Source organism: Suricata suricatta, chromosome 5 (assembly GCF_006229205.1).
Source record: "Suricata suricatta isolate VVHF042 chromosome 5, meerkat_22Aug2017_6uvM2_HiC, whole genome shotgun sequence".
NCBI classification, from domain to species: Eukaryota; Metazoa; Chordata; class Mammalia; order Carnivora; family Herpestidae; genus Suricata; species Suricata suricatta.
In genome coordinates, this window is record NC_043704.1 from 109,081,170 (window position 1) to 109,096,224 (window position 15,055).

Below are 15,055 nucleotides of genomic sequence, written 5' to 3' on the forward strand. Positions count from 1 at the left end.
TTAAGTGCACATGTCAATGACTCATTAAGGTAATCTAAGATCTTGTCACTCAAAGTATGGTCTGAGGACCCCCCTCTGGCCTCACCCAGTAGCTTGTTAGAAATGCTGAATCTCAGGCTCCACCCTGGGCCTACCAAAGCAGAGCCTGGGTTTTAACAAAACCCTCAGGTGCTTTTATGCTCATTAAAGTTGGAGAACCCCTGCTCTAAAAAACTACTTTTTATTTCCAAATATCACCTAAGGGAGTCTCTGTGCTAGGAAAGTCAGGAATTGCTTCTAATCTTCCTTCTGTTCCAAATGACTTCCGACTTCTAGAAGCCAGGGCTCATGCCTGTGCTGTTACTAATGTTTTTGAATTACCTTGTGGGTTAAGTAGGTTTTGAAACTGGCCTAAGAGTCAAACTAAGGCATGCAATATAGCACCTGTAGGGAAATGTGTTTTGATCTGGATAGTTAAACTACAGTAAGCTATCAGAACATGATACCTTTATACACTTTAGTTGCCTTTAGTCACAGGGAAGTATTATTCTTAGTTCAGGGACAAAACTAAATTTTCATGCACCAACCCATAAACGGCAGAGGTAGCAACATTAGAATTTTTATATTCAGATGTCTGTGACAGTGAGAGAAAATCAAATATCTAAACAAAAAAATTCCCTCAATATCATAAATTTGTGTATGCTAAGTCATGCTAAAAAACTTAAAATTTTCCATTGAATGAAAAATAAAAGAAAAAAACAACCAATGAGTGAGAAGATAATATTTCTTTCTAGATGGCTCATGGCTTAGAGACAGAGTGAAATCTTATCTATCCCTAATATCCAGAAATGTGCCTGGAACAAGGAAAAGTCTCATTAGTTGTGAATGAATTAATAAATGAGCAAATCAATACTTAGTATAATGCCATGTTTAGGTAGATTCTGGGGTATTAGAGTGGCTCAGTGGGTTAAGTTTCTAATTCTTAATTTCGGCTCAGGTCATGATCTCATGGTTTGTAGGTTTCAGCCCCTCACTGGGCTCTCCGCTGTCAGCACAGAGACAACTTAGGATCCTCTGTCTCCCTCCCCCTCTGCCCCTCCCGTTTTCACTCTCTCTCAAAAAAATAAAATAAACATTAAAAAAAGTAGATTCTGAGAAAATGTTTGTAAAATCAACGTAAATGTACAGGAATATACGAAATCAAAAAAATTATCCAATAAAGAGAAGGAGATGAGTCAGGGTGACTGCACATATATGCTAAATCAAAATGGCAGATTTTATGGCTCATGGCTCAGAGATGAAGATAGAAAGTGGAAAAAAAAATTTTAATGCACATTTTTGTTTAGATGTAATGAAATAGTCTCTCAGCAATGGAGGTAAAATTTGTAAAGAATTACCAAAATGAATTAATTTTCTTTGACGATAATCTCTCTTATGGAGTACTGCCATCCATGTTCATTGTCAAAATTTTAAAATCTAAAAATATACGAGAATAAAACCAACTTGCTGGTAACTGTGCATTTTGAATATTTTGTTCTAAGTCATATCTTCCAAGATGTAAGATTGGACTTAAATCATTATAACAAAGTTAACCCAAGAGTTACAGATCCTAAACTAAGTCTTTTTAAGATTTCTAATACATAAGTCTCCTGTAGCAAATCCATTAAATACCTGAAATGTGAATGTTTTCATAAGCCTTTACCTTTAATCCGATTCAGATCGACTCAGAAATTTGACAAGCTAGTCAGTTTTATGAATGGAGTGAAACCTTAATAGATTATCACTGTCACCAGTAGCTAAGGACAGGCTGCTCTTCATGTTTATTTTTCCTGAAACTGAATTTAGGATTCGAGTTTGCCTCTCACCGGTCTGTGTATAGTAAGCATTTCTTTCTTTCTTTCTTTTTTTTGTTTATTTCTTTTTTTCTTTTATAGTTTATTAGTAAGCATTTCCCTCTAAACAAGAATCCAGCACCTAAATCATTCTGGTGTTTACCCTTAACAGCAGCACAGTTGATCGCAAGGGCTATATCTCCAAGAAACTAACCGCTTGAATCTGTGTACTTGGACTCTCTTTTGAGTAGAAGTAGTCATTGCTTTATTTATTAGTCATTGTTTTTTTTTGTCTTAAAACTACTGCTGTTAAGAAGTGCCCCTCTTAAGCCTAATACACTGCTATTGTGTGAATGGTGTCCAGAGTCCATATTTACACTAAGCATACTTTAAATACACAAAGTGTCCTCTCTGCCACTGAAGTCTTTACCGTTCCAGAACAGATTGCCATATCTTTGTGTCTACATCAATACCCTAACTAAAAGATGTTGACTGAGTGCCTACTGTGAGGTAGGCACTTTGGTACCTGGAATATAGCCATGAACACGACAGGCTAGGTCACTAGGTCACGGCTCTCAGGGAACACGCAGTCTAGACAGGCTGAGAATGGCAGAAAAGGGACAAAAGAAAACCCAACCAAATAAACTCTTCAACAGAAACAAAACAAAACACAAATAAGGAAATACTAGTTAAGGAGAAGTGCTGTGATAACAATAAAATAACTTTAGATTGTGTTCTCAGAAGACGTTCATCTCAGGAGATTACATTTAACCCGAAATGCAGAGAAGATGTCAGGCAGGCAAGCAAAGCATCTGGGGGAAAGAGCGTTCCAGGCAGAGGGAGAACTTCTAATGATAAAGCCTTACAGTGAAGGAAGAGGACTGGTCTTGCTTACAAAGAGAAAGAAGTGAGCATGGAAGATAGTGATTGGAAAATGAGGTCTGAGAGGTAGGCAGGAGCAAGATCACAGGGGGCTTGACAGGCAGAGGTAAAGGCTCTGAAATTTTTTTCTAACTGAAAATAGGAAACCTTTGCTATAGTTTAAATATAGGAATGATACGATCAGATTTAGGACTTAAAAAGATGACCCCACTGTACTGTGAAGGATGGATCGTAGAAGGGCAAGGTTGTCCAGGAAAAAGGCAATAGGGCTTTGGACAGGGTGGTGGGAGTAGACAGGGAGTGAACTGAGTGTATTTTAAAAAACGACTTGGAGGTAGAGCCAATAGAGGCACCTACAAAATGCACAAATTTCATAGCTTTTTACAAGAATATGCTATTCTATTCCTAATACCAAAATTAATATTATTAGAATTCTGTTGACATTTGTGGACCAGACTGGTTCACAGCATCAATGTCTTCATAATAAAGTCTAGTAGACTTATAAGGTTCCTTCCCCTATGCCTCTGGGAAATAAGAAACCTCATAACTCACCACCTTTTTGAGCAGTGTGGGATAGTTTTACAAAAATGCATGATTTACTGTTTGCCTCTGAGCTCTTTGAGAGCAGGGACTATGAAAAGTTTATTTATCACCTAGGCTCAGCACAGAATACACAATAGATTCCTCATAAATACATATGCCATAAGTGAATAAAAGCTGACATGTTAAATTTCATTTAAAAATTTCATTTCACTTCTACCTACATAAACTTTACATGAGCTCCTTAAAATGTATCCCATTTGCTATTTTGCCACTCAGGTAAGATTCTTTTTTGTTCAGGAGAATTCATGTTAATGTCTACTTTGGGATTATTTGATAATGTAGTATTTTATTTTTAAAACATTGAATTAAATTGATGTCCTATACATGGATAACTGTATTTACAGTTTGTATTACTTTGCTAGGGCTGCCATAACAAATGCTATAAACTGAGTGACTTAAACAACAGAAATTTATTTTCTCACCATTCTGGAAGTTGAAGATGGATGTCAGCAGGTTTGGTTTCTTAGGCCTCCCTCTTTGGCTTGTGGATGGCCACTTCCCACTGTGTCCTCGCACGCCTTTCCTCTGTGTGCAAGTATGCCCCTCATGTCTCTCTGGGTGTCCGAATTTCCTCTTTCTTTAAGTACTCCAGTCAGATTGGATTAGGGCCTCATTTAATTTAATTTAATTTTTTTAAGTTTTCAAACTATTTTGTTTTAATTTTTTTTCTTTTATAGTTTATTGTCAAATTGGCTTCCATAGAGGAACACCCAGTGCTCTTCCCCACAAGTGCCCCCCTCCATGCTCATTGCCCTCCTTCTCCTCTTCCCCTCCCCCATCAGCCCTCAGTTTGTTCTCAGTATTCAAGAGTCTCTCATGGTTTACCTCCCTCCCTCTTCCCAACTATTTTCCCCCCTTTCCCTCACCCATGATCCTTTGTTAAGTTTCTCCTGTTACACTTATGAGTGAAAACATATGGTATCTGTCCTTCTCTGCCTGACTTATTTCACTTAGCATGACACCCTCGAGTTCCATCCACATTGCTATGAATGGCCATATTTTGTTCTTTCTCATTGCCATGTAGTACTCCATTGTATAGATAAACCATATCTTCTTGATCCACTCATCAGCCAATGGACATTTAGGCTTTTTCCATGTTTTGGCTATTGTTGACATTGCTGCTATGAACATTGGGGTACATGTGCTCCTATGCATCAGCATTTCTGTATCTCTTGGGTAAATCCCTAGCAGTGCTATTGCTGGGTCATAAGGGAGTTCTATGGATAGTTTTTTGAGGAACCTCCACACTGTTTTCCAGAGCGGCTGCACCAGTTTACATTCCCACCAACAGTGTAGGAGGGTGACAAGGACCTCATTTTAACCGAATCACCTTTTTCAAGGCCCTATCTCTAAATTCAGCCACTGTCTGGGGTCCCAGAGGCTAAAGCTTCCACACAAATTGGGAAGAACACAACTTAACCTATATTTCTTTGTTATAAATGCTAATTCATTAACAATAAGAAACTAGACACATTGTTTCAGCGATGACTGTATGCCTGTCATTAGAACACACACATGCACGCACACATACACACACACACATGCATGTGCACTAGCCCCAAAAGGTAAACAGTATTATTTACTGGGGAAGAATCTGAGGCTGAGAGAAAACAAATTGGTCAAGATCCCAGAGAGAAGATGGGGGCGGGGATTTCAACCCAGATCTCTGGGACTCCAAGGCCAGCTCTTTTAACAACTGTAGAGTGCTGTCATCTCTAATAGAATGATTGTGAATGTATCTAATAAAAGAGTGAATTTAAAGTACGTGGCACAGTGCCTGACACATAATGACTCGGCAAATGTCAGGTTACTTCCCCCTCACACTACAGGCTTAAAGGACAATAGCATTTAAATCACCTCTTTCTGGCTCTCCTAGCTTTTCTGGGATGCCAATTTGGAATCCACTTCTTTAAAAAGACTGGCCATAATGGTTATTTCTCTCGACTCAGTGTCAAAGCCTGTTCGCTATTTCAGTAGATGCCTCTGTGTACATAGGAATTCATAGGAGCTAGATAATGAAAATGCTTTTAAATATAAAAATAGTTTTCACAATTCTAATGCTTAGCAACTAGCATTAAAAAGGGAAAGAAAAGCACAGTAACATTCCTTTTCCTTTAAAGACCATTCTGTTTATAAAGCCATCTCTAGCTGTGAGTGCTTTAAATCTGCAGGAATTAAGGCAAAATATAATAAACCCCAAGTTTAACCTAGCAGTAAATTAACTATTCAAGACCCTACCATGCATGTATTCACCAATTTTTAGAGGTAAAGGTTTATGGTAAAATGAAATGTATATGCTGAAATGAAAATCAACTCTGAACCGAGAAAATACCCAACAGCTTTAGAAATGCAATCAAAGAGAATTTGAAACAGAATTTCTCCTTTTGTGATTTCGCCGGTTACTGCTATGCATGCGATCTCAAAATGCCCAACAATAATAATAATAATCAAGGCTTGTTTATGAAATCTGTAATCTATTTTAAAATGTCCCAGCATAGCTGCCATGATAACACATATGTGGCCGTTGGTTTCAGCTTTAACCCAAAGGGCAGTCAGTTGCCTTAATAGAGATTCCAGAGATGGGAGGCAAGCAATTTATCAGAAAATGCCACTTTTCGGAGGGAACCAGCCCAAGAGCTTTAGCTCTGTGTATCTCAACACCTGAGACTTGGCTAATTAGCATACTAAATGTGAGAAGTGGTTTTTATCTGGGAAATTCATGGTTTATTTATAGGTAAGATGAATGTTAGAAATGGGCCATCATTGGTGATGTTAAAGGTATTCATGGATTGCTAAGGTGTTTTAGAAGCACTTTCCTACTTTTGTATGTATCTGGTGAATCCTGAAAATCATGCCAGTGTGGAGCGCTGTATGGAGAGGCCAAGGCTGGACTCTGAGATGATCTTGTGTCCATTCAGAGTTCTGCAGTTTACTGGCTGTCCCCATCAGACTGTAAAGGACAGAATCCTGCCTGTGGGTTTTTTGGTTTTGTTTTTGTTTTTTATCCATCTAGAGTAAACTTCCAAGCAGAATATATAAAGAACTCTGCAGGTACATCTTTAAGCTTTAGAAGCTGCTTGTTATTAAGTATTTGTTAAATTAATGTCTATATGTATGGCAAAATTGGGTCTGAGATTTATTTTTAATTATAAAGTGGTAGCCAGTTTGTTGGGAAGGTGTCAACCTTTCCCCCTCAAGGTCTTGTGGGGTCAGATAGAATTCAAGATATATATGTGTATAACCCAAGTGGCTTAAGTCACTCAGGACAGCATTTTAGGTAATACTTTTTATTTCATTAAAAGAATTTTTTTTGATGTTATTTATTTTTGAGAGAGAGACAGAGCGCAAGCTGGGGGAGGGGCTGGGGTCACAGAGAGAAGGAGACACAGAATCTGAAGTAGGCTCTGTCAGCACAGAGCCCAACATGGGCCTCAAACCCATGAACTGTAAGATCATGGACTGAGCCAAACAAAGTCAGATGCTTAACCAATTGAGTCACCCAGGTGCCCCTTTTTATTTTGATTTTAATCTTTAATTTTCTCTGACAATGTTGAGATGACTCATAAAGAATAAAATATATTAACCTTATTAATTATGTGATTCTAAATAGACCCTTAATAATACTCAACATGAAACCACTTGAATGAATATTTTCCTTATTTCTTATTCAATTAACACTCTTTTACATCTTTTCAGATAATAGGAAAAATTGCCTTGAGAATTTAGATATTATACATTGAGAAAAGCTTTGTCCTCAAGGCAAAGAATTCAGAAAGAAAAAAGCAGAAACTAGTGCGTTAGCCTTAGTTAAATTTCATAAACCATTTTGTCCTGGATTTGGTTGCTTTTGCCAAATTTTTCCCTCATTAAAGCCACAGGTCCTATGAAGGGAATTTAATGCATATGTTATAAATGTTTTATAAATATGTTTTACTAGTAGAGATTACTAAGCTAAGGTAACCATGCCTAAACATGAGCCCATTATAAAACAAGCCACTGGATTGTTTTAATTAGTCAATCACTTTCCTAAAGTATGATGAAATGGAATTTACATACAGAGGAAATGGATTTTAGTTGAACCATGAGGAATGGAGGTTGAATATACTTATCACCCATGAGATTTATGAAGCCTTACAATATAGGGAAGGCTTAGAGATGTAAATTCACTAGACAAATAAAAATGCAGAGTTGGAAGGGGATTTTGGCAAGTAGCAACCTCATTTGGCCTTAATTTCTGCTTCTTTAAATTTAAGAGTTGCTGTATGCTGTTGAATCCCAACCTATTAATATTAAGGACCACCTTTATTATTCACTTACTCACCATGGGCCCTATATTTTGAAAATTTTGCTAACCAAGTTGCATCTAATGACTAATAAATCCTTTCTCAGATTTTTATTAATGAAACATATTAATCACTGGTTCTGTTCAGTAGAAGATATCCAGGATTGCAACATTGGGTGGGTATTCTGTTGGCCGAAGCCAAAGAAATTTGATATTTTAGTTAACCTATGCAAGTTGACTGTGGTAAAATTTATCATTTCTATCAGACATTTTAAAATATAGGCACTGCTGATTATATGAGGATAATTGATTCCAGAAAGAGGCCATTTACAGGGAGTCCATGTAAAACAGAGGTCATTCTGCCTTGAAAGTTGAAGTTTATAATTATGAAAATGAGTTTATTTTATTTCAGTTATACTTGTAGTTAACGGTGTATGTGTACCTGAATACATTGTAGAATAACAGAGTGACACGAATGTTGTTTGTTTTATTTTGATGTCACAACGAGCCTTCACCTCACATTTAACTTTGAAGTTTGCAACAAGGGTCATTTTGAAGGGGGGAGAGGGTGATGTGGAGCATGGTGGGTGTAAAATAGTCAAGGCCCAAAGACTTCCTTAATCCTTTGGTACTTAATCAAATTGTTCTCTTGTGCACCCTGATCATTGTTGTACCCAATCTATGACTTCGGTTTGCAGATGTGGTTAAAAGATTACAAGCATCAAATAACTGTCAAAGAGAACAGACATTGAAGCCAACGGCAAGGCTAGATCTAGTGGGAGCATGGGACTAGAGAGAGCTATTTTTTTTAAGTGGCTTATTTATGAGTTATTGTTTTCCATGTTACATCTACTTTCTTTCCTTTGCAACTTCTGTAACCTAGTACCCCTTCCGGGGTCTCTAGAGGAACTCCTATAAGGGAAATATCTCACTGTCATTCATTGAAAAGCATCATTCACCTGGCTGGCCGAGGAACCCTAAATTGTAAATCACTCGATCTTTATTATAGGCCTCCTGTCTCTAATATTCTACACATTTGGTTATACATTCTTTTTTTGTGATATGGAAATTGAGAGGCTGAGGTGTTGTCATTTGCTATAGGTCACATGGCTACCAGTGGCAAAGTTGGTTAAGCGTCTGGCTTTGGCTCAGGTCATGATCTCACAGTTCGTGGGTTCGAGCCCCATGTTGGGCTTTGTGCTGACAGCTAGCTCAGAGCCTGGAGCCTGCTTCAGATTCTGTATCTTTCTCTCTCTCTGACCCTCCCCTGCTTGCGCTGTCTGTGTCTCTCAAAAAAAAAAAAAATAAAAAAACATTAAAAAAAAAGATGGGTAGCTGGAGTGGGAGGGAAGGAGATAGTCTGCAGGCTCAGACAGTGGAACCAGGGAAGAAAGGATGAGTTTGAGAATTAAAATCAGGGTGAAATTCAGTATACTCGGTCTTCAAACTTTTAAAACTTACCCAGAGTTTGGATTCACTTTAAATTAGATTATGAAACATTTCCTGTATAAATTGATGGTTGTGACAAGGTGTTTTCATGGATATCTTCAGAGGGAACTCCCAAATAGGAAACACATTCTTATTTTTACTAATCTTCTCTGAGGAGCTGTTTTTATTTATTTATTTATTTATTTATTTATTTATTTATTTATTTTTAAGGAGAAAAGAACACGTAGTGGGGAGAGAGGGAGAGAGAGAGAGACAGACAGAGAGAGAGAGAGAGAGAATCTTAACCAGGTTCCATGCTCAGTGTGGAGCCCAATGGGGGACCTATTCCCCAACCCTGGGATCATGATCTGAGCCTAAATCAAGAGTCGGACACACAATCAACAGAGCCACCCAGGTGTCCTGACGCCTTTTTTTTTTTTTTACAGAAAAATGGAAGAAAATATCCTTATTCTGCCTTGTGTCATATCTGAATAATATCACAGGAGAGTCATATACATGCTCTAATTAGCCCTGTCATGGTCAAGTTTTGATAGCCTCTCTTGAAGAGTATTGGGGTTTTTTTCCTTTCCTTTTGCTTCTCTAAAATTCGTGGAGAGTTTATCTTTCCATGAGCCATTAAACCACCTATCATATGATAAATTAGGCAGTGGAGCCCTTCTTGATTTGCACTGGTGGAATGGGTGGTCAGGAAGAGTCAGGAGACTTAAGAATATTTGAGTTACTTCTTGCTTCATGGTGAGACTGTTTAGATTTAGGATAGACCTATAGTGGGATTGTGGGAAATCTGTTGGAAATTCAGAAAGGTTTTAAAATTTAAAAACATCACTAATAGATACACAAGAACTTTAACCTTCCCAGGTCACAGTAGAATAGAGAGTGGTTAGGTACCTGGATTTGAGACTGGACAGGCTGGGCTTCACCACTCACCAGCTGGAGGACCTACGGCGAGTTTCTTAACCTCAGTGAGCCTCAGTTTCTACCTTTTTGGGATGGGGATGATAATAATACCTACTTCATGGGGTTGTTGACAGGATATAAATGAGTATATGAGCTCTTAGAACCATGTAAACATGGCACATGTTGAATTCCGTAGCAGTGTTCATGTTACTGTTATCAGCTTATCCCTCTAAATCCCTGATAGACACATAGATGAATAACTTCACAGATGCTATTTTATAATTAGACTAAGAAATCACCAATTGTATGTAAAGGATCAAAGCTCATCTGCAGCTTTGTATCTGCAGAAATGGGTATCACTCAAAGGAAGAAGAAGAAAAAAAGACATGACTATACATACCTCATGTGAGAAATATGAACACCAAACACCAAATGTGAAAAAGGATTTGGTAAGGTTGGTGGAGAAAAGTTCAGAGCTGATTAGTGGTTAAGAAATGAGTATCACAGTCATTTGAGAGATTTCATAAAATGCAACTCTTTTCTTGAGAGTCCGAGGGGATAGAGCGGTGGCTCTCAGAGCTGCATCTGCAGACAAGCAGCATAAGCACCACTGAGAACTAGTTAGGAATCCAGATTCCCAGGCCCCACCCCAGACCTACTGAATCAGAAACTCAGGGCATGGGCCCAGCATTCCATCTTTTCAGAGAAACAGCACACAAAGTCAGTGTGGATTAGAGAGGTCACATAAAGACTGAAAAACCACCTCCTGTGATCCTCATTCTGACATATATTTGCATAAACTGCACCAAGTCAAAAACCACTGCATGGAATGAAATCACCTGTAATTAAAGAAAAATGAAATACATTTCGAAAAGAAATGTTATCAGGGAGGCACAAGGAGTTTAAAATTGTTTATGTATTTATTATGAATCCATTATGTATGGACAAAGGGCTCTTATTGTATTAATAAATTAAATCTGAATTCAAGGTTACCTAGTTCTGCCTTAGAAGAAACCAAAGTGGTTGAAAAATCTCTGAAGGGCTTTTATCTCTGTAGTTCTACTTTCTGAGCTGAAGTGGATGTGTTCGCTTATCTACCAGCCTGCAAGGTCCATAGCAGTTTCTGTGTTTTGGACATCTCTCTCTCTCTATTTTTTAAATGTTTATTTATTTTTGAGAGAGAGAAAGAGAAAGAGAGAGAGCAAGATGGGTAGGAGCATAGAGAGAGGGAGACACAGAATCTGAAGCAGGTTCCAGGCCCTAAGCTGTCAACACAGAGCCTGATGCAGGACTCGAACTCACAGACTGCGAGATCATGATCTGAGATGAAGTCAGACACTGAACAGAGTGAGCCACCCAGGCGCCCCAGAAATCTCTATATTTTTGATGCTGACCTAATATAAGCACTGATAAATATTTCTCAAAATAATGAATTAATTAATTGAGGCAAATGCTTGTTACTTAAGGAGGATTAGTGGCTGAATTAATAAAGAGATGGTAGAACTGGCATTTTAATTTTCACGTACAATTTAAAAAGTAATTGTATAAAGCTGCAAAGGGGATTATGATTTTTTTTGGCAAACACATTGTTTTAAAATACGTGAGGAAATTAAAGGGTCTGATTAAAGCAATACTATCAGATTTTTATTTTTAAAGTGACAGTTAAAATTGACTGCTTTCCAAGTATATACATCATAATTATTAGCAGAACTTATTGATATTTTCATGATATGACACAGCAAATCACAGGGAAAAATATATATGTATATATATTTTACCTTCAATCTGGTGGTAAGACAAATTGAAAATGTTTTCTGGTAATTAAGAAGAAATTTTGTGTTTTTATTGATAGGTGTGAGCTATTATGTTAAATGCTAGATGAAAGAACAGTGGGCAAAAAATAAGTTTAGATTCACTTGAGTCACTGGGCAAGAATCTGGGAGAGATGCTGAGCTCACAGCCTTCCAGGGAAAAGACTGGCCTGCGCATGCGCATGCGTGGGTTCTCAGAAGTGCGCACAGCGATGGCCAGATGGTGACAGTTTGGGGAGAGGCAGGGCTGTCAGCACTGAGAACGTTCAGGTTGCATACAGATGTTCTGTGTGGGCTGGGATAGAGGGAAGCCTGTCTGAACAAAGATAGAGCCTTGGTTAAAGAATTGTTTAGGAGCAAGCAATTCAAGCTAAATTATGGAAAAAATCGAAAAAAACATTCTATAATATTTAATGTGTTGTTCATAGCTATAATATACAGGAAACCCTGTATGAGATCTTTGAGGTCATAATTCTTGAATTTGAGTAAATGAGATAAGGAAGATGTTTTTAGTCAGCTGACTGGAATGTAGCAGAGTGCCTTGGGAATCTTATAGGTAAAAACAAAACAAAACACCAGATCTATATACTGTGTTCCCAGCTTCTTGGGATCCCAGCCTATACGTTTGCCAATAGGCTCTTCACGCCCCAGCTAGTGATACAGTCACTCTGAGGAGCAAGCACACTTGGTGCAATGGCAGTTTCCAGAGTCCAGAGTATCCGGTTTGGTGCTACATGCTTAACCTTGCCATTGTCCTTAAACCATGCTTTTGGTACAGAGGTTTAAACATCTATTACTCAAGTTGAAGTGTGCTGAAGAAAAGAAGGGAGCTGAGTGAGAGAAAGAAGGCGGTGAGAGCAAATGGCAGGATGCTGGTAAGTGAATCATAAAAAAATAAAGCTAGAAGAAACCCATGGCTGGAAGAAAATTCCAGGAAAATCTCTGCTAAGTTGGCTTGTACTTGGCTCATTTGAATCATGTTCTCTTTAGATAGTTAAGTTAGTAGGAACTCTGTGGGTCTAAAACGGTCCTCAATTCTATCATGATGTATATGTGTGGATGTCAATTTTAACTATATTACATGGAAGGATAAGGTCTATGTTATCTAGACTATGTTGAGCACCATGACTATACCCTCTGAATTTCAAAAAAGAGGGTGACTTGCAGTTTTCTCTTGAGGTAGTCTCAGAGATCTGCCCTTTGTAATTCTACAGCCATTGACAACATGGCTTCATTCATTGGACCAACCTCGAAAGTGCTATGTCCCTTAACTTCGGAGGGCTGTGGACTGTGAGATCGTGAGCCGTGCCCTCTAGCTAGCAATCCCCTCTTTCCTCCCCATCATGCCTGAGGATGGTGAAAGGGAAACGGGCGTGCCTGAAAGTATGTCCACGTGTTCCTTGTTTTTGGACACAACCTACATGTAAAGAACCTTATATAGACCTATAATTTTGTTGACTCCTGGCCATCAATGAATCAGAAACTTGGGGGCTATTCTAATTGAGAAAACTGGGGCCAAGTGACTGTCTCATGACAGACTTCAGGAGGCAAAGCAAAGGCTTCTGATTGTAGTCTCTTCTAAGGCTAGACATTCTCAAGATTTTGGAGTTTGGAGGGTATTTTGGGATTGGACTTTGGCTCCCCACTACTTTTGGCTCAGAACAGGTGTGTAACCAGGTTTCAGTATGCTCATGCTTGGAGGCAGGAGTGGGACTGTTCCTACCTAAACTATAGAGAGACTGAGTGTAAGGGGGAAGAAACGAGGGTGCTCTTTATCCAAGCAAGCGGAATGACTGGTCAGTAAACAAGCAGGACACTACAGATGTTAGCTGATTTCCTCCAACACAGTTTTGGATTTTAAAGTCTTTAAAAATTACACTTTTTTGGGGTGCCTGGGTGGTTCAGTTGGTTAAGCATCCAACTTCAACTCAGGTCATGATCTTGCTGTCCATGAGTTCGAGCCTTACATCAGGCTCTGTGCTGACAGTTCAGAGCCTGGAGCCTGCTTCAGATTCTGTGTCTCCCTCTCTTTGTCCCTACCCCCTCATGCTCTCTTTCTCAAAAACATTGAAAATATTTTTAAAAACTATACTTTTCCTTTCATATGCTTAAACTTCTTAAAACTCTTTCCCATATATTTTCTAATTTTAACCTCACTGTTAGCACTCTGAAGAGGCTGCATAGAGCACTGATAGCACAGATGCTGTGGCCAGTGTTCAAAACCTGTCAAGCTGTATCATCTTTGGTGAACTATTTTGCCTATAATTTTCTCAGATATAAAATAGGGATTTTATTAGCAAGCTCTTCATAGGATGCTTGTGCTGGCTGTGTAAATTAAGACATGTAAAACACATAATGATGCCTAGCTCATACTAAACCATTAGTAAGTATGAGCTCTTACGAGCAAACTGGAGCCCTGAGAAGTGAAACAGTTTAGAGGCTAAATTCCACCAGAATCTCAAGGTCACAAGACTAGGAAGTGACGGTCTCAGGACTTGAATGCTAGTTTAGTCATGTCAGCTTTAGCATTCCATTTCAACAATGGGACACTGTACGAAAATTGAAATGTACACAAGGAGAGACAGAAGGGAGGGGCCAATTGCATTTGTAGAAAATCATAATGTATGTCATTGTCGTATAATTATGTATAACATTTGCCTGTGATTCTGAGCTCTTTGGGGGATAGGAACTCTGCCATTTTCTTTCATTTTACTGGAACCAAGTCCATAAGGTGCCTACTGATATGTATAGATGCTATCGAGTGAAAGAATGGAAGAAAAATAGAATGAATGAATGAACATACATGATTAGCTAGTGAAGTAACACTCTGTGTGTCATAAATTAAAGCAAATCGTTTGGAGATATATATGTAATAATAAACCCCAAACCATGTCACGATGCTACTAGTAGGAAAGCACTTGACGCAAGAAATGTCTACCATCAACACAGCCTCAAGTGGTGTTCTAAGAGCACTTATTCTTAGAAAATGATAATGAAGGGGACTAAACTGATCAGGTGCCTTAAAACACTGGAATTCAGTGTTTCTTCAGCATAGCTCCCCCACCTACCTCATAGCTATAAAGAGTCAGATTTCCTTTTCTCAGCTAAGATTTCCATCAGTGGAAGGATGAAGGGCTGTAACAGCTGTATTTAGCGGTCATCACACTTTGCAGACCGTCTCTGTCTCCTTGGTCGCTCAGGTCTTCGTTGCAGCCTGCTAACACACAGCAAAGGCTTCTATGATCTGTCCTTCTAACCTCCCTCAAATGAAACCACTATTTCCTATTTTTCCATGGCTGACTACTTGGTGAGCAAACCAC

The 15,055-nt window shown here is 38.6% G+C and overlaps 2 long non-coding RNA genes across 2 annotated transcripts in view; one reads left to right on the top strand and one right to left on the bottom strand.

The window, feature by feature from the left end:
• Positions 1-3,796, bottom strand: part of LOC115292113 — a 30,985-nt gene extending 27,189 nt beyond the window's left edge. The window contains exon 1 of the long non-coding RNA XR_003908812.1: positions 3,719-3,796. This is a non-coding gene — a long non-coding RNA (uncharacterized LOC115292113). The remainder of the gene's footprint in view (positions 1-3,718) is intronic.
• LOC115292112 overlaps positions 1-15,055 on the top strand; it is a 59,135-nt gene that overhangs the window by 29,806 nt on the left and 14,274 nt on the right. The gene's annotated exons all lie outside the window — the stretch shown is intronic.